The following is a 26,600-nucleotide window of genomic DNA, read 5'->3' as shown; positions in this document are numbered from 1 at the left end:
CAGAGAAGCATTACTCAAATCCTGTTCTGTTCAAAAAATGTTGTCACTGTCTTTTAACATGCTACTTCCTTTGTATTTTAGTCTTTTTTTCTTTCTACACCCTTTCATCCTTTAAACTTCTTTATAATTGCTAATTCTAGTTAGAAACTCGCTTTGATCTTTATTATTTTCTTATTGTTTTCTACATGTCTCCTTGCTTCAACCTGTTACCTTTTAATTTTATCACCACGCTTATATTTTTACATATTTCAATCATCTTGTTACATTTTTAGTCCTTTTTCTAATTTACACGACTATTCACCATCAACACATAGTCTGTTTTCACTCTCTGATATATTATCAACATCACGTGATTACACCTTCGTTATTTAAAATTCACGCACCAATCCCGATTACCACTTCACCGCTGATCCTACGCACCTGAATCTCGCATACTCGGTAAGAGAAAACTAACACACTCTTCGATGCATTATGCAACTTACTTTCTTGTACGTTTAGTTACATTGTTTCTATACGTTAATTCTAAAAACATCACATTAACCGCATGATCCCTCACGACCAGTATCGGCACAATCCGTAACAACGCTATAAACTTTCGATTAACAATCTTAGTTACCTCTCACTTTTCACTATCCGTTAGCACCACTAACGCGTTAATAACATCCCACTGTCATTTATTTTTTCACTCCGCAACCCGTTATTCGGTTCAGTAACCAGTTACACTCCGTTACCTTCCACTGCTTACTTTTCCACTGTTACCGAGACAATTACCCAGCTTTCACCTGCACTATCTTACCACGTCATGGATCTATCGTCACCACACGCTTTACTAACAATTCGCGTTTCACCATTTCTCTTAAATGTATATGATGTATTATATCTTCGTTCAGTATAAATATCGTAAATTCATGGTGTATATAATTGTTTACAGATCTCCCCTGATGAAGGCAAATTTTGCCGAAATGCATTGGGAACGACTATGGGAATGATTATGTAGTTATAAATTACAACGAAATTACCGTCATCCAAGGATTAAAAACTGCCACGTGTTTTTCTATGAATGAATAGAAAACAATAAAAAACTTTATTTTGGAAACAACTCAACTTGTGATGAACTATTTCTACTAAAAAGCTAAAAACCGCATCTGCGGCCTCTAACCAGTGCCTGGGGGACACACCCCATATTATTGGGGGTGCTTCTCATATGATCTGTACATTCGACATTCCATGTGATCTGAGCTTCTAGCTTGCCGTCAGCTGTCTGTATGAGATGACATCCTTCAAATGCAGATATGTGGATGTATGTCTTGTGATGTCTCTGGCTGTTCACTGACACTGGCCCACAGCTCGTTTCAGGGCATGTCATGTAGACCTGACAATCAACGGGTGTAACTGGCTTTTCGTAGGAGTATCACCTGGCTGGCATACGTGTCCTGGATGTATTGCACAGACCAGACTCTGTATTTAGCAGATGTGTATTAGCAGTTGAGCATGTGCTCAGTTCATTGACATTGATGTTGTTATGTTCTCACTCTTTGTTATTCATTCCAATTTTCTGCAGGGCACCGCCTGTCCCCAGACCAATGCCAGAGTTGGGTGCCATGAGGGAACGTGACTGCATACGACGTTACAGATTCACCCAACAGTTGATTCAGGACTTGACCGCCAAGCTGGCACCACACCTCCAACCACGACACAGGTATCCTACTGCGCTGACCCCCAAGATGAAGGTGATGGCAGCCCTACATTTATTGCCATAGGTACGTTTCAATTCACCATAGCTGATGTTGGTGGCATGTCACAGACGATGTTCAGCCGTGTCCTGCATGATGTTTTAGCAGCCATGTTGGAGCACCTGGATGAATTCATCAATTTTCCGACTCCTGAGGAGTTGACAGGTGTCAAGGGTGATTTCTATGCCCTGGGAGGGATGCCCCATGTCATTGGGCCCATTGATGGGACACATGTGACTTTGGTACCACCACAGGCACAGGAGGTCGCCTATCGCAACCGTAAACATTACCACTCTATAAATGCCCTTGTGGTGTGTCTTGCTAACATGCTGATTTCCCATGTCTGTGCATGTTTTCCAGGGTCAGCACACGATGCCTACATCATGAGGCGTAGCAGGGTGCCACAAATGATGCTGCGGCTGCACAACGAACGAGCATGTCTTGTTGGTGGGTATACTCTGTTTGTCCTGTGTTTTACGGTCTCTTTGTATCTTACGGCATCTCCTGACCCACTTCTTTACATGATGATTCCATGTAGGGGACTCTGGCTATCACAACATGCCATGGCTGATGACGCCTCTCCGCAACCCAAGATCAGCTGCAGATCACCGTTACAACAATGCACACGGGCAGACCAGGCGAGTGATTGAGAGGACGTTTGGCCTCCTGAAGAGCCGATTCCGGTGCCTTCACAAGACAGGCGGGTCCCTCCCATATGCACCGGCAAAGGTCTACAAAATCTTCCTGGTGTGCTGCATGCTGCACAACATGGCAGTGGCGAAGGCAGTGCCACTCATCCTGGAGCAGCATGAGCAGGAACATCCACCCGTGGAGGATGAAGGGCTTGGTCACGAGGCAAGTGAGGAGGAGGAGGATATCCGGAGTCAGCTCATACGCAACTTCTTCTCATAATGGTGAGTCACTGGGTCTGAGTGTGCACGCTTGGAGCCTAGTGTGGCATGTGTTGCAATGTGTGTGTCCAGATGACTGTATGCTAAGTGACTTAGATGTGTGTTCTGATGTGTCACTCGAGTGATGATGTCATTCCACACATTTTAGCTGAGACACTAAATTTTCAATTCGCATGGTGACAACATTATTCCTGTAGGGTAAATGACCATGTATGCGGATAACAATCTTTTAGCTGACTTCTTGTGTGTCTGTCATCCACAGGTTCTTGCGCATGTTGTCTGGTCGTGTCATCGTTGGCCTCCTGCTATTCCTCATGAGTATTGCAACGTGTGCTGAATCAGCGTTCCATGCACGGACATGGGGAAAAGTCATTTTGGGTGAGGATTGCAGCAAGACATTTTGGGGGTGTTACGTGTTTGGAATGTGTGGGGACTGCTCCTGTGCATGTTGTGTTAACATGCATACATGTAGACTCACCATGGGGCACATGACATGTAGCATGACTCCCATGAATTGATAGTCGACCTTCGTGACAGTCATCTGTAATGGTTTGTGGATTCTGAGGAAGGCATCAATGTGTGTAAAACTTCCCTCAGAAACATACGGGATCCTTCCTTTACATACGCCTGTTGCAGTTGTCCTTTCTGACATCCTTGTCTTTGTGTACTACTTTTGGCATAGTTTCCAGGACATGCCGCCTGCTGCTGCGGCCCCTGCAGCAAGGGCCCACAAAGTAGCGGGATTCGGCAGCACACACGCCTCAAAGATGCTCCTCCCTGCCTCCCTCCACCCATTCATTTGGCTGTCATCATCTTGTCTGTGCCACTGTTGCGGACACGCGGTGCCAAAGGCAGGACCGTCAGCACATGCAACGTGCACATTGCACGACCCTCATGTCCTTGCATGACTCACATCACACTACAGTCTGATGTTGCAGCCACACTCCAAGCAATGTCCATCCGAAAATCAACTGCCTACTCTCAGGCATACCCTAAGCGCACACACGACACCTTTGCATGCTGAGTGTGCAACTCCAACTGCCTACACAGAGCTGCCCCGCCTTCCAGGTCCTGTCACACCAACCAGGTCATGTCCCTCCTACTCCACACCGGCTCCGTCCACCAGCAAGGCCAATGGAGTGGGACTCAAGCCTTCAGCATGTAGTATAGTGGCGTCATCTGGCACATGGCCCAGGGATCATCTCTCAGCGTGTCAATCTTCAATGTGTCCAGGACCCCCCTCTCCACCATCACATGCACACACAACCTCATCATCATGTCGTATGCCATTGACAGCCAGGTGCTCCTCACCCTCACCAAAGACGCAGCCATTCCCAGTTCCAACATTCAAGAAGGCATGAGGTCCGTGGATGAATGGCTGAACATCAGACACCTGAGGCTGGACTTGTACAGGACTGAGGTAATCATCTGAGGATTGTCCCCTTACAGCTGGCTCAACTCCTTGTGTCCCACCCGCAGGGGCCCTACACATGCACCCAGTGGCCACACACACAAGATGGTGTGCCTCATGGATTTGTCACTCACATTTGCCATGCAAATCACCAGCATCTGTACCTCATGCTGCAACACCCTCTGCATGATGCACATGATCCCCAGATAGATCCACTCCAAGGAAAGACAGACCATCCCCCAGGTCCACGACACCAGCCGTGTCAACTACTGCCCCGCCCTCTACGGAGCAAGTACATCCAAACTCACGGGAAACTTGTCCACATCCAGGGTGCATCTGCACACCTCAGCTTCAACATCCCGCACCCCATCCACATTACCGTCCACCTGAGATAGCTGCAATGGATCACTGTCTGCTGCAGGATGACCTTCAGACTCCTCAACCACACTCAGGAGGCAGTCCACAACCCCAGACCCCAAACAAACCTTGGACGTCTGTCATCCGAGACCCCGTTGGGCTAACTCAGTGCATCCAACCTTGCCCTGGCCCCCATTCTTCACATCCACCGTACTCCAGCATGCAGGATATAGTTCTCACACCTGGCCAAACATACCTGGTACTCTCTCCCCAGGAACATTCACATGAGCCATGACCTCTACGCCTTAATGATACTCTTCAAAATTGGTCTGTCCGCACAGTATTGCAAGCCCCCCCTCAGCAGCTTGAGGCCATCACGGGTGAGTATTGTGCGCCATGTCTGTATTGGATGATACATTGTGACCCATGTGTGTCCTGTACCAGACTCAGATCCCAGGGTATGGATGGCTGGAGTTAGTTCAACACTCAGGCATAGTTTGACATTTCCCCACACGTAGGTTGTGTACTCTTGCAAAATGACTGCAACATCTAATTAAAGAAATTTACTTTTATTCTAGGTGGGGGGCGTGTTTAGTGTTGAAAAATAGTTGCTATACAGTGTGCATAGAATCCAAAGTTCACAGGGGGAGATAGGATCCTTGTCATTTGAAGTCATCAGAGTCCAGCCCACAGTGTTTGGCATCATTGGTCAGACTGTGGCTGGAGGGCTGGGTAACGGGTAAGGGGATTGACTGTATTATGTTTTGCAACTCAATAAAAGTCTGCTTAAATAAAATTTAAAAAATCATTGGTCAGACTGTGACCAGCAAGTCCATGTGGCAGAGAATGTCATTGAATGTGGTGCTGCTGTTGCGCATGAGGGCCAGGTGCCAGGCCAGGTGACCTGGGAGATGTGGATAGTCCGCTGCCTCTCACGATCTTTTCCGTGGACGACCCACCTTCCTCGGGGGACCCTCAGATGCAGGCCTTGACGATGATTGGGACGCTCCATCGGACGAATCCTCCTCCTTCTCCCTCCCTGTGGCTGGTGGTGGTCTTCGCCTGGTGGCACAGGGAGGGTTGCCCATGTTGTCGGCGATCCGACGGAGTGAACGGCTTATGTCCGTTTGCACCGCCAGGAGCTCAGCCAGTCTTGCCTCCATCCGTCCTTGGTGTTGTTGTTGACTGGCATGTTGCTCGGCCTGCTGGTTCTTAATCTCTGTGAGGGTCTCCACTACCTGGCTGATGGCCCTGGTGTCACGCCGGTATGTGTCCAGGATGTGGCGTATGTGTGACATACCGGTCCCTTCAGCTGGCTGGTCAGGTTCTCGCCTCCGCCTGCCTCCACTCCCACCACCCCTGCCCACACGAGCCTGGCCTGCTGTTGTGGGCACATCGGGTCTACGGGACCCCTGAGGGATGGCATTTGCGGGGTTGTCTGCCTCCTCCTGGGTGCCCGGAGAACATTGTCCCTCCTGGTCAGACTGGCTCAGTTGTTCAGTGCGGGCAGGGCTCCTGGGTGTCTCCTGGGATGTGGCAGGAATGGGGGTGGTGGTTGGCACAGATGTACCTGAAGCAGGTGCTGCAGGGGCTTGGGCACCAGAGGGTCCAGGTGGGTTGGGGTCATCCACGGAGTGTTGAGAGTCGTCGCTGCCGGTGGGATCAGCTTCCTGCCGAGCCTGGGACTGTGATTCTTCCCCCCCATTGTTGGGGGAGATCCATGACGTTGCCCTGTGTGTGAGAGAAAGACAATGTTAATGCTATTTCATGCGACATCCATGTTTCATACATATTCAAGTTGGCACAGTTCCTCCAGGTAGTTGGATGTGCCTAGCATTCCTCTCAATGTTCACTTGTGGATGGGTATGTTGCGGGGGACAGATTGATATGTTCTCATGAGTGTTTGGCATGTAGATTTTTGGCTGTGATGCTTCTTTGGCTATGGATTGATCTTGTTGTGTCACATGTCCATTGTGAGAGTGGGTAAATCCATTGCCTGCCCCGGGGGTGTGTGCTTGGGTAAGGGGTGTGTGTGACAGGGCCTGCTGTTGAGTGTAGTGTGATTTGGCATTGGGTCTCCCAGGTGATGTGTCTGTCCCCTCATGGAGCATGCTGGTATGACAGTGAGTGTGAGTTCCTGTCCTAGATATCTGAGCTTGTGGTGTTGGTGTTTGAGTTTCCAGTGGTCACAGGAGGGCCTTGTGCTGCCTACAGCAGGGCCAAGTCTCAGCTACCTTGTCAGTACTTAGCCAGTCGCTGAGCATTGAGCATGGTGCATGGGTATGTACCTGGGCCATATGGGCTGAGGGCAATGATGTCTGCTTCTGAGTTGAACAATGTGTTTTTTGAGCCCCACCCTCCCAGCATCACGGACATCCAGTCTTGTGTTTGTGGTTCGTGTAGCCTGGGACATGGCATGGCCTTGCTTTGTGAATGGGGCATGGACATGTTAGTGGCATGAGCGTTGTTTTTGTGTGTGGTTGTGTCAGGTGATGGCTTGGGGGTAGTTGCGTGCATTTGGTGTAGTTGGGGTGTGGATGGCATTACCCCCATTTTACGTAAGTTGTTTGTGTACTCACCAGGCTCTGCCACTCCTTGGACTCCGTGTACTCCCACCGGCGGAAGCAGGGCCATCACCTTCTCCTCCCAGGGATGGTAATGTACCGGTCTGCGGGGCAGCCTACCTCCAGTGATGTTGCTCTGGGCGTAGTCCTCGTTCATTTTGCGCTTGACTGCCCTCCGCAGATCGTACCACCTGGCTTGGCGTTCATTCCTGGTCCTTCTGATGGGCGCAACAGCATTCACCCTATCGACGATCCTCTGCCACATGCGTGATTTTTCTGCTATGCTGGTCTGTCCGACCAATGTTCCAAAGAGCTGTGGCTCGACTCTGATGACTTCGTTGACAAGGATGTCCAGCTCCTCCCTTGTGAAATTTGGATTCTTGTCTGTGGGCATGGTGTGGGGTGTGGGTGTGGATGGTTGTGGGTGTGTGGGTGTGAATGTGACGGTGTGGGTCGGAATGTGAAGAGGGGGTCTGTGTGAAGGAGGTTGTGTGAAGGTGTGTACGTTAAGGTGTATGGGTTCAGTTGTTTGTGTGTGGTGTCTGTCAGCAGTGGGTCTGTTGCAAAGGCTCATGGTTTGTGTGTGTGGGCCCTTTTTATTGGTTCATTTGTGGGTGTGGCAGGGTTTGAAATTTTGGTGGGTGTGTTATAAGAGGTGGTTGTGAGTTTGGGCCTCTGTTTGCCTGTTTGGATGTGACAGGTCAGTCATTTAGATGTTTTTTCTACTGTAGACGTGTTTTGTGGTGTTGTGCGAGTCGAATTGACCCTCCTTGGGCTGTTTTACAGTGTCCTGGTTCTGTACGAGTCGTTTTAGCGTATGTAAGGTGCGTACATAAACGATGTTGTTGTACAGTGCTCACATATGCAATGTTGTTGTACGGTTCGTACATATGCGATGCTGGGGTACAGTGCGTCCAAGTACGGGGCTGGGGTACGGTCTTGGGGTATGGTGCGTACAAGTACGGTGCTGGGGTACGGTGCGTCCAAGTACGGGGGTGGGGTACGGTGGTGGGGTATGGTGCGTACAAGTACGGGGCTGGGGTACGGTGGTGGGGTACGGTGCATACATGTACGGGCTGGGGTACTGTGTTAGGGTACGGTGCGTACATGTACGGGGTTGGGGTATGGTGCGTCCAAGTACGGGGCTGGGGTACGGTGTTGGGGTATGGTGCTGGGGTACGGTGCGTCCAAGTACGGGCCTGGGGTACGGCACTGGGGTACAGTGCGTCCAAGTACGGGGCTGGGGTACGGCGCTGGGGTATGGTGCGTACAAGTACGGGGCTGGGGTACGGTGGTGGGGTACGGTGCATACATGTACGGGCTGGGGTACTGTGTTAGGGTACGGTGCGTACATGTACGGGGTTGGGGTATGGTGCGTCCAAGTACGGGGCTGGGGTACGGTGTTGGGGTATGGTGCTGGGGTACGGTGCGTCCAAGTACGGGCCTGGGGTACGGCACTGGGGTACAGTGCGTCCAAGTACGGGGCTGGGGTACGGCGCTGGGGTATGGTGCGTACAAGTACGGGGCTGGGGTACGGCGCTGGGGTACGGTGCGTACATGTACAGGGCTGGGGTATGGCGCTGGGGTACGGGGTTGGGGTACGGCGCTGGGGTACGGTACGTCCAAGTACGGGCCTGGGGTACGGCGCTGGGGTATGGTGCGTCCAAGTATGAGGCTGGGGTACGGTGGTGGGGTACGGTGCGTACAAGTACGGGGCACGGTGGTAGGGTACGGTGCGTACATGTACGGGGCTGGGGTACGGCGCTGGGGTATGGTGCGTACAAGTACGGGGCTGGGGTACGGCACTGGGGTACGGTGTGTACATGTACAGGGCTGGGGTATGGCGCTGGGGTACGGGGTTGGGGTACGGCGCTGGGGTACGGTGCGTCCAAGTACGGGCCTGGGGTACGGCGCTGGGGTACGGTGCGTCCAAGTATGAGGCTGGGGTACGGTGGTGGGGTACGGTGCGTACACGTACGGGGCTGGGGTAGAGTGCGGACATGGGGAGGGTACAGTGCTGACATATGCGGGGGGAGGGGGGGCATGTACGACTCGTATCACGGGCACAAGTTTACCCGGATACAAGTGGTATGGCGTTCGCTCCATACGGGGCCTTTTCCATGCGCTTGTGTTTTCGGAAGGGCAGTACGGATCGTAATTGCGCGCTCGGACTTCAGTTTTACGATTTGTATGTAAAACTGTCCGGGTACGTCTCGTAGACTTTTCCCGAAGCGATTCATATGTATTTTTCACGTACGAATCGTACTTCACCGGTTGTACGGGACTTGTATTATTCGTACGTAAACAAATACAGATACGAGTCGTACGGTCATTTTTTTTAACGGATCGGAATTGGCACCAAAGTGTTAGATAGCGGACGGGTAAAAATTACTATTCCCACTCCAATGAGTGCAACAGTAGGGAGAGTGTTGGATAGCGGAGAAATACAATTTACTGATCCCACTACAGTCAGTGCAACTGTAGGGAAAGTGTTAGATAGAGGAGGCGTAAAAATTACTATTCCCACTCCAGTGAGTGCAACAGTAGTGAAAGTGTTGGATAGCTAAGGGGTAAAACTGACTATTCCCACTCCAGTGAGTGCAACAGTAGGGAAAGTGTTGGATAGCGGCAGAATAAAGTTGACTATTTTCACTCCAGTCAGTGCAACAGTAAGGAAAGTGCTTGATAGCAGAGGGGGGAAAATTACTATTCCCACTCCAGTGAGTGCAACAATAGGGAAAGTGTTGGACAGTGGAGAGGTAAAAATTACTCTTCCCACTCTAGTGAGTGCAACAGTAGGGAAAGTGTTGGATAGCGGAGGGATAAAATTTACTATTCCCACTCCAGTCAGTGCAACAGTAGGGAAAGTGTTAGATAGCAGAGGGGTAAAAATTACTATTCCCACTCCAGTCAGTGCAACAATAGGGAAAGTGTTGTATAGCGGAGGGGTGAAAATTACTATTCCCACTCCAATAAGTGTAACAGTAGGGAAAGTGTTGCATAGCGGAGGGGTAAAAATGACTATTACCACGCCAATTAGTGTAACAGTAATGCAAGTGTTGGATAGCGAAGGGGTAAAAATTTGTATTCCCACTCCACTGAGTGCAACAGTAGAGAAATCGTTGGATTGCGGAGGGATAAAATTTACTATTCCCACTTCAATAATTGTAACACTAGGGAAAGTGTTGGATAGTGGAGGGGTAAAAATTACTATTCCCACTCCAATGAGTGCAACAGTTAGGAAAATGTTGGATAGCGGAGGGGTAAAAATTACTATTCCAACTCCGGTGAGTGCAACAGTAGGGAAAGTGTTGGATAGTGGCGGGGTAACATTTACTATTCCCACTCCAATCAGTGCAACAGTAGGAGAAGTGTTTGATTCAGTCAGTTCAAAATTAAAAACAAACAAAATATTAACAACAAAAATATAAAAAAGACTAAGGGCCATATGTAGGTAGGGACCCATTTACCACTTCATAAATACCGAATTTTACCGATTCGGTATTTATGAAGTGGTAAATGATATGTAGGTAATGTGTCGGTATTATTTACCGATTCGGTAAAAGTCGGTAATTACCGAATCGGTATTTACCAATTCGGTAATGAGGCATACCTTCCCATTGATGGGAAGGTATGCCTCATTACCGAATCGGTAAATACCGATTCGGTAATTAGGGGAACACATGCAAGGGTGGCAGGGTGTCACATTGACACCCTGTTGCACCCCTGAGACGGCCATGTGTGCACATGTGGCACACATACATGCCCTAAGGGCATGTATGTCTGCCACATTGCACACGTCTAAGCGCTTTAAAACGCTTAAACACATCCATTCATTATTTACCACCAACTAATAGTTGGTGGTAAATACCGACTCCAAAACACACACACACACTCCCCCTACATCTCATTTCTGTATTCGGAATTTACCGAATCGGTAAAATTACCGATTCGGTAATTTTACCGATTCGGTAAATTACCGAATGCAGAAATGAGCCCCCTACATCTCAAAAGCCAAAATACCGGTCGGTAACGGTATAATTACCGAAAATCGGCCGTTACCGACCGGTATTCGGCTACCTACATGAGGCCCTAAATAAATTATAAATATATAAATATGTAAAAAATTAACATACAAATGTATTTAATATTACAAATTTAAAAAAACATATGATAATGTTAAATACATGACACATACCTACAAATATTATATTAAATAAAATAAAAAATAAATTTCAAACAAATAAATATTTTTAATTAGAAATTATTTAGAAACAAAAACATTAATTATTACATAAATTTACTTTTTTTATTTCATACTCTATAACACCACACGATTCACAACCCACATCTAAATTTTGAAAAAAGGAACTTACATAATTAACATAATTAATTACCAATTAAAGAAATATTAATTAAAATACACATTAAAACTCATAAAAAATAATAAACTTCCCACACTTTACCCCTATATCCCCCACAAACCACAGCTAAAATTAAACTGTAAAAAAAAATTACACAAATAAAACTTATTTTCAATTAAAAAACCAATAGTATTAAACAACTAATTGTAAAGTAAGTAAAATTATTTTGCTCTCCAGCCTTTACTTCTATAAAAGTAAAACCCCCACACAAAAAATATAAACAATTACCCTAAATAAATATCAATTAATTAATTAATATTAATTATCAACTAATTAATAATTAAAAAACATAAATTACTTCCCACCATTTACCCCTATAAACCCCACAACCTACACCTCAAATTAATTACACAATTTCTATATTAAATTTTCAATTAAGTAATGAAACATAAATTACTTCCTGCCCTTTGGCCCTATAAACCCCACAAACCTCACCTAAAATTAATTACACAATTTCCATAATTAATTTACAATTAATATTTATTAACAACTAATAATTAAATAATTAAACATAAATTACTTCCCACCCTACACCCCAATAAACCCCACAACCTGCACCTAAAATTAATTACACAATTTCCATAATTAATTTTCAATAAATTAATTGACATCCATTAACAACAAATTATAAATTAACCAAAAATACATTCCTTCCCACCTATTACCCCTCTAAACCCCACACCCCACACCTAAAATTAATTACACAATTTCCACATTTAACTTTCAATTAATTATTACTAATTAATAACTTATTATTAATTAATTAAAAATAAATTACTTCTCACCCTTTATCCCTATAAACCCCACAACCCGCACCAAAACAAATTACACAATTACCATATTTAATTAGCAATTAATTATTATTGATTAACAACCAATTAAAAATTGATTAATAATAAATTACTTCACACACTTAACACTATAAAATCTCAGTTAAATAAATATGAATAAATAAAAAGTCATCATTAATTTATCATAAATAAATTACTTCCCACCCTATTCCCCTATAAATCCACAACCCGCTATGGAACTAAAAAACGAAAAATGTAATCAAAACGAAATTTATAACTACTAAAAATTTAACACATATATTAAAAAAACATAAACAAGTCTTATACAAAAAAATACATCACATACATTGAAAATATATACTAAATTACATAACACTAATTAAAAAATCGATATTTTAAACAACTATGGTGCCGATTCCGATCATGGAAAAACCGGGTACGAACCGTCGGTCGGAGCGTATTCTCCGTCTGACTACTACCCGGGAAAAAAACATTACAAACATGGAAGTACGATTCGCACGGAAACACCATTTCCGTACGAATCGTACAAAACACTGTCCGACGAAAATATACATACAAATGTGATCCGGGAAAGCGCCGACGTGACGTCGGGACGCATGCAGGCTGCGTTTCACGAACCAGGAAGTACGATCCGCACCGACGTCACCCCGCACGGATAAAATTCTCCGCCTGCCAAAAACTGCCGGGAAATCAGGACGACGCGCACAAGGAGCACCTGCTCTACAGCCATGGACCCAAACCTACGTGTCATCCCAGCACTCATAGCAGTCCACCTGCTCTACAGGAACCGACGCAGACGCCGCAGAAGGTCAGAACAACACTGTTAGACGGCGACCTCAGAGGGGCCCGGAAAGGGGTCCTGACTCCCCTGAGTCCCACCCGTATTGTATTGTAGCCGGGCACTGGCGAGAGATTCCCCAGGGGGAGGAATCTCGCAGCTAGGATCGTACTTCTGGCCCCACACGATACAAAGAGACCACACTGGGTATTCTCAGAAACAAGCTTTATCAAAATAGGTATCACTGCAAATATGTACAAGATGAGCACGGGCTCAAGAGTCTCGGAAAGGTAGGGGGTAGCGGGACTGTCTCTGGTAACGGTTCAAAGCAGGGACGTATCCGGCGCACAGCTCACAATCCTCGAGCTGGGAGATACGTGGTCGGAGTCGGGGTCCGGCGGGACTTTGAGAGTCTGGGGGAGCCGCGAGTCACTCAGCAGGGCTCAGGTACAAGTTCGGAGGTCTTACGATCTTCAGGGAGCCGCGAGTCACTCAGCAGGGCTCAGGTACAAGTTCGGAGGTCTTACGATCTTCAGGGAGCCGCGAGTCACTCAGCAGGGCTCAGGTACAAGTTCGGAGGTCTTACGATCTTCAGGGAGCCGCGAGTCACTCAGCAGCGCTCAGGTAGGTTCCAGTTCCAGGAGCCGCGACCACGTCAGCAGGCTCTCGTTGTTCCAGCGTCGAATCTGCCGGACAGTCTCAGAGCACCCCTTGTTATAGGTCGACCCCGCTTTGATGTCCGGAGTCTGCGCAGGCAGGGGTCTTGTCACCTGGGGGCCGCTTGTCGGGGTTTCCTGCTATTGTCTTTTGATCCTTTCAGGGCCGGGTCGGGAGGAGTCCCAGACGCCCAGCAGGCACGGAGCCAGCTCGCAGGGAGGCCGGAGGGCCGATCGAAACCCATCGTCCCAGGGGAGTTCAGAGGTGCGATAGAAACTGCTCCTCCCTCTCTCATCCCCTGGAAGCGGGATGTCCTCCAGCCGGAGTGGCGCCTTGAGGCCCGGGTCGCGCTGGAGCCGGGCGGCCATCTTGTTGCAGGGAGTGGGCACGCGGGCCCGGGGTGGCCGAAAGGAGAGAGGCCATGGACGGGGATGTCCGGGGTTGGTGCAGGGGTCCTGGTGGGAAAGGTCGGCTGGGCCGCGGGCTGGGGCTGCAGGCACTAGGTTTCGGTGGTGCGGGGGCACGGAGGGCCATTCTACGAGGCCGGGTCCAACACGCGTCCCCCCCAGCTGAAAGCCGGAGAGAACTGCCCATCACCTTGGGGGGTTCTCTTCGCTGAGGCGGAAGAACCGGGAGAGGCCGTCAGCGTTGGCGTGGTCCGTACCAGGGCGGTGTTCTATGGTGAAGTCCATTCCCTGGAGGGAGATTGACCACCGCAGTAGCTTGGGGTTTTCTCCTCGCATCTGCATGAGCCATCGCAAGGGCCGATGGTCAGTTTGGACCCTGAAATGAGTGCCGAACAGGTAGGGTCGTAGTTTTTTGAGTGCCCAGACCACGGCAAAGGCTTCGCGCTCTATGGTGCTCCACTTCTGTTCTCGGGGTAGCAGCCGCCGACTGAGGAAGGCGACGGGCTGGTCTAGGCCTTGATCATTCACTTGGGACAGGACGGCCCCAATGCCATGCTCGGAGGCATCGGTCTGGACTATGAACTCCTTGGTGTAGTCGGGAGCCTGGAGGACGGGGGCCGTGCACATGGCCTTTTTTAGGGCATCGAAAGCTTCCTGGCAGGCAGCCGTCCATTGCACCTTCTTTGGCTGTTTTTTAGACGTGAGTTCCGTGAGAGGGCCGACCAGGCTGCCATACCCCTGAATGAATCGGCGGTAGTAGCCCGTGAGTCCCAGAAAGGCTCGGACTTCCGTTTGGGTGATGGGTGGGTCCCAGGCCAGGATGGCGTCGATTTTTGGCTGTAGAGGAGCGACCTGGCCACTCCCGACTTGGTGCCCCAGGTAGGCTACGGATCCTTGCCCGATCTGGCACTTGCTGGCTTTTATGGTGAGGCCTGCCTGGCGCAGGGCGGTTAGCACTCTCCGGAGGTGCTGGAGGTGCTCACTCCACTCTGAACTGAAGACAGCGATGTCGTCCAGATAGGCCGCGCTGAACTGTTCTAGCCCGGCCAGGACCCTATTTACCAGTCTCTGGAAAGTGGCCGGGGCATTTTTCATCCCGAAGGGCATCACGCGGAAGCGGTAGTGCCCATCGGGGGTGGAGAAAGCAGACCTCTCCTTGGCCCCTTCGGTGAGCGCAATCTGCCAGTAGCCGCAGGTGAGGTCGAAAGTGCTGAGGAACCGGGCGGCCCCTAGTCGGTCAATGAGCTCGTCGGCTCGTGGAATAGGGTGGGCATCGGCTCGGGTAACGTCATTGAGCCCCCGGTAATCCACGCAGAACCGGAGCTCGGGGGCGACACCGGGGGCTGCTGCCTTCGGAACCAGGACCACGGGGCTGGCCCAGGGACTGTCAGAGGGCTCGATCACCCCCAGGGTCAACATCTTCGAGACTTCGGCTTGAATACAGGACCGGACCCGGTCAGGAACCCGGTAGGCTCGGTGTCTCACCGGCGGGCTGTCCCCGGTGTCCACATCGTGAACACACCAGTTGGTGACCCGGGGGGTCAGGGAGAAGAGGTCAGAAAATTGTCTGAGGAGCTGGCGGCAGTCCGCTTGTTGCTGGGCAGTGAGGGCTGGGGAGAGGTTCACTCCCTCCACGGAGCCATCCTGCTCCTTGACACACAGGAGGTCCGGGAGGGGATCCGACTCATCTTCGGCCCCGTCATCGGTGGCCAGCAGGAGGCTCAGTTCTGTCCGCACGAAGTGAGGCTTGAGGCGGTTCACGTGCAGGACCCGGAGGGGATCCCGAGGCGACTGGACGTCCACCAAGTAGGTGACTTGGCTCTTCCTCTCAACCACTTTGTAGGGCCCAGTCCATCGGTCCTGGAGAGCGCCAGGCTTCACAGGGGCCATGACCCACACCTGCTGGCCCGGCTGGAACTCGACCAGAGTAGCATTCTGGTCGTACCAGCGCTTCATTTCTTCTTGACTCGCCTCCAGGTTGGCCTCGGCCAGTTCTCGGAACCTCCTGGTCTGGTTCCGGAGGGCCAGGACATATTGGAACACATCTCGGGGGGTGGTCTGGGGTGCTGCCTCCCACCCTTCCTTAACCAAACTGAGGGGACCTCGGACGGGGTGCCCATAGAGTAATTCAAACGGGCTGAACCCTAAGGACTTCTGGGGGACCTCCCGGTAAGCGAACAAGAGGCAGGGGAGCAGGACGTCCCACTTACGCCGGAGGGGCTCTTCTAGGCCAGCGATCATCCCTTTCAAAGTCCTATTAAACCTCTCTACTAGGCCGTTCCCTTGGGGATGGTACGGGGTGGTGAACTTATAGGACACCCCCCATTGTTGCCACAGGGACGTCATATACCTTGATATAAAATTAGTGCCGCGATCGCTCACGACCTCGCGGGGGAAACCCACCTTGGAAAAGATCCCCATCAGGGCCCGGCCCACCACGGGGGCCGTAATGGTGCGCAGGGGAATAGCCTCTGGATAGCGGGTGGCGTGGTCTACTAGGACCAAGATGAACCGGTGACCTTGGGAGGTGGGGGGGTCCAGTGGCCCCACGATGTCGATTCCGACTCGTTCGAAGGGGGTACTGACGACCGGGAAGGGTTGGAGGGGAGCCTTGCGCTTCCCCCCACTCTTCCCACTGGCTTGGCACGTGGGGCAGGACTTGCAGTGTGCCTCTACCGCTGCTTTCATCTTAGGCCAATAAAAATGGGTCACGAGACGGCTGTAGGTCTTGTCCTGACCCAGGTGGCCGGCGAGGGGGACATCGTGGGCTAAGCCCAGGAGGAAATCCCGGAAGCGGAGGGGTACCACCAGTACCCGTCCGGATCCCAGCTCCACTGATTTCTGCTCACTATACAGGATGTTATTTTCCCAATAGATTCGGTGCGTTCCGGTCTGGTCACCTGCGGCTTGGCCCTCGGCCTGGCGCCGCAGCCCGACCAGGGAAGGACAGGTGGCTTGCTCCCGGCAAAATTCGTCCCGGGTGGGCCCGCCCTCGTGGCGCCAATGGGCCAACTCGGGTAGATCCCCCAACTCGGGGACCGGGGCGGGGTCGGATGGTGCGGGTTCGTCGCTGGCGACGGACCCCTCCGATGGGGGAACGGGAGGACCCTCGGCGGGGACGGTACGGGCTTCTTCGACCGGGGTGCTCTCGACTTCTCTCCGGGGAGCGAGTCGGGCTGTCATAGATCGGGTGGTGGCACACACCCACTCGGGGAGTCCCATCATTCCTAGGTGGGCCTTGCCCTCTACGTGCTTCCAGGGAGAACTCTCCAGGTCGTTCCCTAAGAGGCAGTCGACCGGCTGGGATGTTCTTACGGCCACCTTGAGTTTACCTATCACCCCTCCCCACTCAAATGGCACCAGGGCTACCTGACACATACTTTCCCTATTGTCTGCAGAGATTACGGGGCAAAAGACATTGGGGAGGATCTGCTCCTCGGGGACTAGGTGCCTGAGGACACCGGTGATACTAGCCCCGGTGTCCCGCAGGGCCTCTACCTGGTGGCCATTGATCTTGACGAGCTGCCCATATTTCTGTGTGTTGGACGGTAGGAGGCTACCAGGGATCATTTCCCTATCTCCCAGGGATACTAGGGCCATAGCGGCGGGTTCCCACTCCTCGGCTTCCTCAACCTCCTCCCCTAGGGCTACGTTGGCTATCTGTCTCGCAGGGGTGACTTGGGTGGCCATGGGGCACTCTGGGTCATTGGCGTAGTGCCCGGGTCTCTGGCAACGAAAACAGGTGACGGTCACCCGGTGTCCTCGTCTCCCAGGGGGCCCTGTTACTGGTGGGGGGGGCGCCGGGAAAGGTGGAGGTGGTGTCTTCGGGGGGCTAGGCTGGGACTCTCTCGGCCCTCCCTGGTTCCCTCCCCCTCTCTGGCGGGGTGGTCCCTGACTGGTTCGGGGGTACTCTCCTACCATCCCCCGGGAGACCCGGGTGTTGGTCCAGCGGTCGGCCTCCACAGCCAGCTTCCGGGGATCTGTGAGCTTGCTATCCAGCAGATGTTGACGTAGTTCTACGAAGCAGTTCGCGGCCAGATGTTCCCATAACATGAGGTCAGTGAGTTCGGCAAGGGTGGTGACCTTGCTGCCCTTGACCCACCCATCGAAGGCCCGACTAAAAAAGTTTACATACTCCACCCAGGTGGTGCCCGGGATCTTCCTGCAGTCCCGGAACCGTTGGCGGTACATTTCTGGGGTGAGGCCGTATCTTGTGAGGAGAGCCTCTTTCATGTGGCTGTAGGAGGTCTGTAGGGAGAGGGGTAGGTCGAGCAGGGTGTCCCTTCCTTCGCTCAGAAACCGCCCCCACAACCCCGCCCCCCAGTCCTTCTGTGGAATCCGATGGGAGGTCATGGCGACCTCGTAGGCCCGAAACCATTGCTGAATGTCATCGTTTTTATAATATTCCTTGACCACATCCTTGGGGATGTGGACCTTCTGTTCCGCTGGGGGGGCCGTCTCTCGGTTCCCCGGGGGCCTCCCGTCCTCATTTCGGGCCTTGAGCTCGAGTTCTTTTAAGCTGCGTTCATGCTCTAGTTGGAGCTTTCTTCCTTCGTGCTCCCGTTGGAGCTTCTTTTCTTCCAGTTCGCCTTGTACGCGCATTTGCTCTACCGCTAGCTTTTTCTCCGCTAACTTCAATTCGCCCTCGATTTTGAGTTTGGCTAACTCGAGTTCATGACTGCGGCTTCTCTCTCTGTCCGCGAGTTCTCCCGGGGATAGGCCCCCGTCTGGTACAATGCCTTGCACCTGATTGTCGCTGCTTTCACTTGGAGGGGGTTCGGCTTCGTCGGGGCGCTCCCCCGTGCCTTCCGGGCGGGATGCCCCGGTCTCCACCCAAGTTTTCAGTGCTTTCTGCAAGTCTTCCTTAGTGTTGAGGCCAGTGGTAGCTATTTTAAGTTCTTTGCAAAATTGTTTTAGCTCTTTGTGTGTGTATTCTTCCAGATGCTCCACCTGGAATACTCTGTTAGCGTTGGTTTCTGCGGAGCTCATGGCGCTTCCTTCTGCCATCTTTGTTGGTCGTGCGTCCGTTGTTCACTGTACGATCTCTAGGTGATGGGCCCGAATCCCGTCGCTTGCCACCAATGTTAGACGGCGACCTCAGAGGGGCCCGGAAAGGGGTCCTGACTCCCCTGAGTCCCACCCGTATTGTATTGTAGCCGGGCACTGGCGAGAGATTCCCCAGGGGGAGGAATCTCGCAGCTAGGATCGTACTTCTGGCCCCACACGACACAAAGAGACCACACTGGGTATTCTCAGAAACAAGCTTTATCAAAATAGGTATCACTGCAAATATGTACAAGATGAGCACGGGCTCAAGAGTCTCGGAAAGGTACGGGGTAGCGGGACTGTCTCTGGTAACGGTTCAAAGCAGGGACGTATCCGGCGCACAGCTCACAATCCTCGAGCTGGGAGATACGTGGTCGGAGTCGGGGTCCGGCGGGACTTTGAGAGTCTGGGGGAGCCGCGAGTCACTCAGCAGGGCTCAGGTACAAGTTCGGAGGTCTTACGATCTTCAGGGCGCCGCGAGTCACTCAGCAGGGCTCAGGTACAAGTTCGGAGGTCTTACGATCTTCAGGGAGCCGCGAGTCACTCAGCAGGGCTCAGGTACAAGTTCGGAGGTATTACGATCTTCAGGGAGCCGCGAGTCACTCAGCAGGGCTCAGGTAGGTTCCAGTTCCAGGAGCCGCGACCACGTCAGCAGGCTCTCGTTGTTCCAGCGTCGAATCTGCCGGACAGTCTCAGAGCACCCCTTGTTATAGGTCGACCCCGCTTTGATGTCCGGAGTCTGCGCAGGCAGGGGTCTTGTCACCTGGGGGCCGCTTGTCGGGGTTTCCTGCTATTGTCTTTTGATCCTTTCAGGGCCGGGTCGGGAGGAGTCCCAGACGCCCAGCAGGCACGGAGCCAGCTCGCAGGGAGGCCGGAGGGCCGATCGAAACCCATCGTCCCAGGGGAGTTCAGAGGTGCGATAGAAACTGCTCCTCCCTCTCTCATCCCCTGGAAGCGGGATGTCCTCCAGCCGGAGTGGCGCCTTGAGGCCCGGGTCGCGCTGGAGCCGGGCGGCCATCTTGTTGCAGGGAGTGGGCACGCGGGCCCGGGGTGGCCGAAAGGAGAGAGGCCATGGACGGGGATGTCCGGGGTTGGTGCAGGGGTCCTGGTGGGAAAGGTCGGCTGGGCCGCGGGCTGGGGCTGCAGGCACTAGGTTTCGGTGGTGCGGGGGCACGGAGGGCCATTCTACGAGGCCGGGTCCAACAAACACCCAGGGGCAAAGGGGGGGGCAGGGGCAGGACACAAAACCCCCAACCAAGTCACAAATCATACATGCCCTGGACATACCTGACCTTCAGGGCCTGGTCACTTCGAGGGGGTGGGGGCGTGTCCAGCAACGGAAGTGGATGTACACGCGAACCGGCAACACAACAAGTCCGGTACGTACCGTACCCACGCCTTAAGAGCGTGGGTACGAGTCGTACCACGCCCACCCCTACGTCAACCCAATAATGGCGGTACGGCCCGTACCCACGTTCCAAAGGCCTGGGTATGGGCCGTACCCCCACCCGTGTATGTACGACGCGTACCAACACCCTACCCGTGGATGTACGGACCGTACCCACACCCGCGTACGTATGGAGCGTACCCCCACCCCAACAGTGTATGTATGGAGCGTACCCCCACCCCAACAGTGTATGTACGGACTGTACCCCCACCCGTGTATGCATGGAGCGTACCCAGACCCGCGTATGTTCGGAGCGTACACCCACCCGTGTATGTACGGACCGTACCCACACCCGCGTACATATGGAGCATACCCCCACCCCAACAGTGTATGTACGGACCGTACCCCCACCCGTGTATGCATGGAGCGTACCCAGACCCGCGTATGTTCGGAGCGTACCCCCACCCGTGTATGTACGGACCGTACCCACACCCGCGTACGTATGGAGCATACCCCCATCCCAACAGTGTATGTACGGACCGTACCCCCACCCGTGTATGCATGGAGCGTATCCAGACCCGCGTATGTTCGGAGCGTACCCCCACCCGTGTATGTACGGACCGTACCAACACCCGCGTACGTATGGAGCATACCCCCACCCCAACAGTGTATGTACGGACCGTACCCCCACCCGTGTATGCATGGAGCGTACCCAGACCCGCGTATGTTCGGAGCGTACCCCCACCCGTGTATGTACGGACCGTACCCACACCCGCGTACGTATGGAGCGTACCCCCACCCCAACAGTGTATGTATGGAGCGTACCCCCACCCCAACAGTGTATGTATGGAGCGTACCCCCACCCCAACAGTGAATGTACAGACCGTACCCCACCCGTGTATGTATGGAGCGTACATGGCCAGACACAGGAGGGCTAGGTGCAGAGTCCCCCCAGCAGTGCCCAGACACAGGAGGGGTGTGTGCAGAGTCCTCCCAGCAGTGCCCAGACACAGGAGGGGTGGGTGCCTATCACTCCCAGCAGTGCCCAGACACAGGAGGGGTGTGTGCAGAGTCCTCCCAGCAGTTCCCAGAGGCAGGAGGGGTGGGTGTAGAGTCCCCCAGCAGTGCCCAGACACAGGAGGGGTGGGTGCCTATCACTCCCAGCAGTGCCCAGACGCAGGAGGGGTGGGTGCAGAGTCCTCCCAGCAGTGCCCAGACGCAGGAGGGGTGGGTGTAGAGTCCCCCCAGCAGTGCCCAGACACAGGAGGGGTGGGTGCCTATCACTCCCAGTAGTGCACAGACACAGGAGGGGTGTGTGCACAGACACAGGAGGGGTGTGTGCAGAGTCCTCCCAGCAGTGCCCAGACACAGGAGGGGTGTGTGCAGAGTCCTCCCAGCAGTGCCCAGACGCAGGAGGGGTGGGTGTAGAGTCCCCCCAGCAGTGCCCAGACACAGGAGGGGTGGGTGCAGAGTCCTCTCAGCAGTACCCAGACGCAGGAGGGGTGGGTGCAGAGTCCTCCCAGCAGTGCCCAGACGCAGGAGTGGTGGGTGTAGAGTCCCCCCAGCAGTGCCCCAGACACAGGAGGGGTGTGTGCAGAGTCCTCCCAGCAGTGCCCAGACGCAGGAGGGGTGGGTGCAGAGTCCCCCCAGCAGTGCCCAGACACAGGAGGGGTGGGTGCCTATCACTCCCAGCAGTGCCCAGACGCAGGAGGGGTGTGTTCAGAGTCCTCCCAGCAGTGCCCAGACACAGGAGGGGTGGGTGTAGAGTCCCCACAGCAGTGCCCAGACACAGGAGGGGTGGGTGCAGAGTCCTCCCAGCAGTGCCCAGACGCAGGAGGGGTGGGTGCAGAGTCCTCCCAGCAGTGCCCAGACGTAGGAGGGGTGGGTGTAGAGTCCCCCCAGCAGTGCCCAGACACAGGAGGGGTGGGTGCCGATCACTCCCAGCAGTGCCCAGACACAGGAGGGGTGGGTGCAGAGTCCTCCCAGCAGTGCCCAGACGCAGGAGGGGTGGGTGCAGAGTACTCCCAGCAGTGCCCAGACACAGGAGGGGTGTGTGCAGAGCCCTCCCAGCAGTGCCCAGACGCAGGAGGGGTGGGTGCAGAGTCCCCCCAGCAGTGCCCAGACACAGGAGGGGTGGGTGCAGAGTCCTCCCAGCAGTGCCCAGACGCAGGAGGGGTGGGAGCAGAGTCCCCCCAGCTGTGCCCAGACACAGGAGGGGTGGGTGCCTATCACTCCCAGCAGTGCCCAGACACAGGAGGGGTGGGTGTAGAGTCCTCCCAGCAGTGCCCAGACGCAGGAGGGGTGGGTGTAGAGTCCCCCCAGCAGTGCCCAGACACAGGAGGGGTGGGTGCAGAGTCCTCCCAGCAGTGCCCAGACACAGGAGGGGTGTGTGCAGAGTCCTCCCAGCAGTGCCCAGACGCAGGAGGGGTGGGTGTAGAGTCCTCCCAGCAGTGCCCAGACACAGGAGGGGTGGGTGCAGAGTCCCCCCAGCAGTGCCCAGACACAGGAGGGGTGGGTGCAGTGTCCCCCCAGCAGTGCCCAGACACAGGAGGGGTGGGTGCCTATCACTCCCAGCAGTGCCCAGACGCAGGAGGGGTGGGTGTAGAGTCCCCCCAGCAGTGCCCAGACGCAGGAGGGGTGGGTGCAGAGTCCTCCCAGCAGTGCCCAGATGCAGGAGGGGTGGGTTTAGAGTCCCCCCAGCAGTGCCCAGACACAGGAGGGGTGGGTGCCTATCACTCCCAGCAGTGCCCAGACACAGGAGGGGTGTGTGCAGAGTCCTCCCAGCAGTGCCCAGATGCAGGAGGGGTGGGTGTAGAGTCCCCCCAGCAGTGCCCAGACACAGGAGGGGTGGGTGCCTATCACTCCCAGCAGTGCCCAGACGCAGGAGGGGTGGGTGCAGAGTCCTCCCAGCAGTGCCCAGACGCAGGAGGGGTGGGTGTAGAGTCCCCCCAGCAGTGCCCAGACACAGGAGGGGTGGGTGCCTATCACTCCCAGCAGTGCACAGACACAGGAGGGGTGTGTGCACAGACACAGGAGGGGTGTGTGCAGAGTCCTCCCAGCAGTGCCCAGACACAGGAGGGGTGTGTGCAGAGTCCTCCCAGCAGTGCCCAGACGCAGGAGGGGTGGGTGTAGAGTCCCCCCAGCAGTGCCCAGACACAGGAGGGGTGGGTGCAGAGTCCTCTCAGCAGTGCCCAGACGCAGGAGGGGTGGGTGCAGAGTCCTCCCAGCAGTGCCCAGACGCAGGAGGGGTGGGTGTAGAGTCCCCCCAGCAGTGCCCAGACACAGGAGGGGTGTGTGCAGAGTCCTCCCAGCAGTGCCCAGACGCAGGAGGGGTGGGTGCAGAGTCCCCCCAGCAGTGCCCAGACACAGGAGGGGTGGGTGCCTATCACTCCCAGCAGTGCCCAGACGCAGGAGGGATGTGTGCAGAGTCCTCCCAGCAGTGCCCAGACGCAGGAGGGGTGGGTGCAGAGTCCTCCCAGCAGTGCCCAGACGCAGGAGGGGTGGGTGTAGAGTCCCCCCAGCAGTGCCCAGACACAGGAGGGGTGGGTGCCTATCACTCCCAGCAGTGCCCAGACACAGGAGGGGTGTGTGCAGAGTCCTCCCAGCAGTGCCCAGACACAGGAGGGGTGTGTGCAGAGTCCTCCCAGCAGTGCCCAGACGCAGGAGGGGTGGGTGTAGAGTCCCCCCAGCAGTGCCCAGACACAGGAGGGGTGGGTGCAGAGTCCTCTCAGCAGTGCCCAGACGCAGGAGGGGTGGATGCAGAGTCCGCCCAGCAGTGCCCAGACGCAGGAGGGGTGGGTGTAGAGTCCCCCCAGCAGTGCCCAGACACAGGAGGGGTGTGTGCAGAGTCCTCCCAGCAGTGCCCAGACGCAGGAGGGGTAGGTGCAGAGTCCCCCCAGCAGTGCCCAGACACAGGAGGGGTGGGTGCCTATCACTCCCAGCAGTGCCTAGACGCAGGAGGGGTGTGTGTAGAGTCCTCCCAGCAGTGCCCAGACGCAGGAGGGGTGGGTGTAGAGTCCCCACAGCAGTGCCCAGACACAGGAGGGGTGGGTGCAGAGTCCTCCCAGCAGTGCCCAGACGCAGGAGGGGTGGGTGCAGAGTCCTCCCAGCAGTGCCCAGACGCAGGAGGGGTGGGTGTAGAGTCCCCCCAGCAGTGCCCAGACACAGGAGGGGTGGGTGCCTATCACTCCCAGCAATGCCCAGACACAGGAGGGGTGGGTGCAGAGTCCTCCCAGCAGTGCCCAGACGCAGGAGGGGTGGGTGCAGAGTCCTCCCAGCAGTGCCCAGACACAGGAGGGGTGTGTGCAGAGTCCTCCCAGCAGTGCCCAGACGCAGGAGGGGTGGGTGCAGAGTCCCCCCAGCAGTGCGCAGACACAGGAGGGGTGGGTGCAGAGTCCTCCCAGCAGTGCCCAGACGCAGGAGGGGTGGGAGCAGAGTCCCCCCAGCAGTGCCCAGACACAGGAGGGGTGGGTGCCTATCACTCCCAGCAGTGCCCAGAAACAGGAGGGGTGGGTGTAGAGTCCTCCCAGCAGTGCCCAGACGCAGGAGGGGTGGGTGTAGAGTCCCCCCAGCAGTGCCCAGACACAGGAGGGGTGGGTGCAGAGTCCTCCCAGCAGTGCCCAGACGCAGGAGGGGTGGGTGCAGAGTCCTCCCAGCAGTGCCCAGACGCAGGAGGGGTGGCTGTAGAGTCCCCCCAGCAGTGCCCAGACACCGGAGGGGTGGGTGCCTATCACTCCCAGCAGTGCCCAGACGCAGGAGGGGTGGGTGTAGAGTCCTCCCAGCAGTGCCCAGACGCAGGATGGGTGGGTGTAGAGTTCCCCCAGCAGTGCCCAGACACAGGAGGGGTGTGTGCAGAGTCCTCCCAGCAGTGCCCAGATGTAGGAGGGGTGGGTGTAGAGTCCCCCCAGCAGTGCCCAGACACAGGAGGGGTGGGTGCCTATCACTCCCAGCAGTGCCCAGACGCAGGAGGGGTGTGTGCAGAGTCCTCCCAGCAATGCCCAGACGCAGGAGGGGTGGGTGTAGAGTCCCCCCAGCAGTGCCCAGACACAGGAGGGGTGGGTGCAGAGTCCTCCCAGCAGTGCCCAGACACAGGGGGGGTGTGCGCAGAGTCCCCCCAGCAGTGCCCAGACACAGGAGGGGTGGGTGCCTATCACTCCCAGCAGTGCCCAGACACAGGAGGGGTGTGTGCAGAGTCCTCCCAGCAGTGCCCAGACGCAGAAGGGGTGGGTGCAGAGTCCTCCCACCAGTGCCCAGACGCAGGAGGGGTGGGTGTAGAGTCCCCCCAGCAGTGCCCAGACACAGGAGGGATGGGTGCCTATCACTCCCAGCAGTGCCCAGACGCAGGAGGGGTGGGTGTAGAGTCCCCCCAGCAGTGCCCAGACGCAGGAGGGGTGGGTGCAGAGGCCCAAAGCAGTGCCCATGGAAAGAAAAAGGGTGGAGTACCCACAGATCCAATGGCCACAATTGTCAGTCAGGTGCACAAAGACCCTGCAGTACATGTAACACATGTGTGCGAGGCTGGGAGTACACACATGCATACTGCCTAAAAGGGAACATGTTCACATGAAGTCATGTCAACAGACTACATACACAAGTACAGTGATCACCAAGGATGCCACGAATGATGCAGGTGGAGACATCGCTCTGCATGCATGGCCAAAGTTGAAGGGGTCCGTCACACACCCAGCTAATGTAGACACAGCTCAGCACAACATATTGGAAACACCCTGCAGGGAAGATGTCAGGGTACACAGAGGAAGGAACACACCTTGGGACAATTTCACCATGCAGTAACTGCCTACATAAACAAAGAAACTTAGCTAACACCTTGTGATGGCACACAGATACCAGGGTCCCCCCTATGACCAGCACACTACTACATTTCCCACACACCCAACACATGATCACCACCCAAAATCATGTAGCAGCCCCACCAACAGCAATACCACAAAAGCAGTAGTGTTCTAAGGAAAAAAAATGGCTTTATTCAGCATTATCAAAAAATGTTTGTGTGGATAAAGTTCAATATTTACAAAGCCCATAGGGCAGTCCATAAGTCACAGCTGGATGGGGGACACAGTGGGACGCGTGTCCCCTAGCATGCCTGCACAGTT

This window comes from Triturus cristatus, chromosome 8 (assembly GCF_964204655.1).
Source record: "Triturus cristatus chromosome 8, aTriCri1.1, whole genome shotgun sequence".
In the NCBI taxonomy this organism is placed as follows: domain Eukaryota; kingdom Metazoa; phylum Chordata; class Amphibia; order Caudata; family Salamandridae; genus Triturus; species Triturus cristatus.
The sequence above is the reverse complement of the archived record's forward strand: the minus strand, read 5'-3'. Positions refer to the sequence as shown.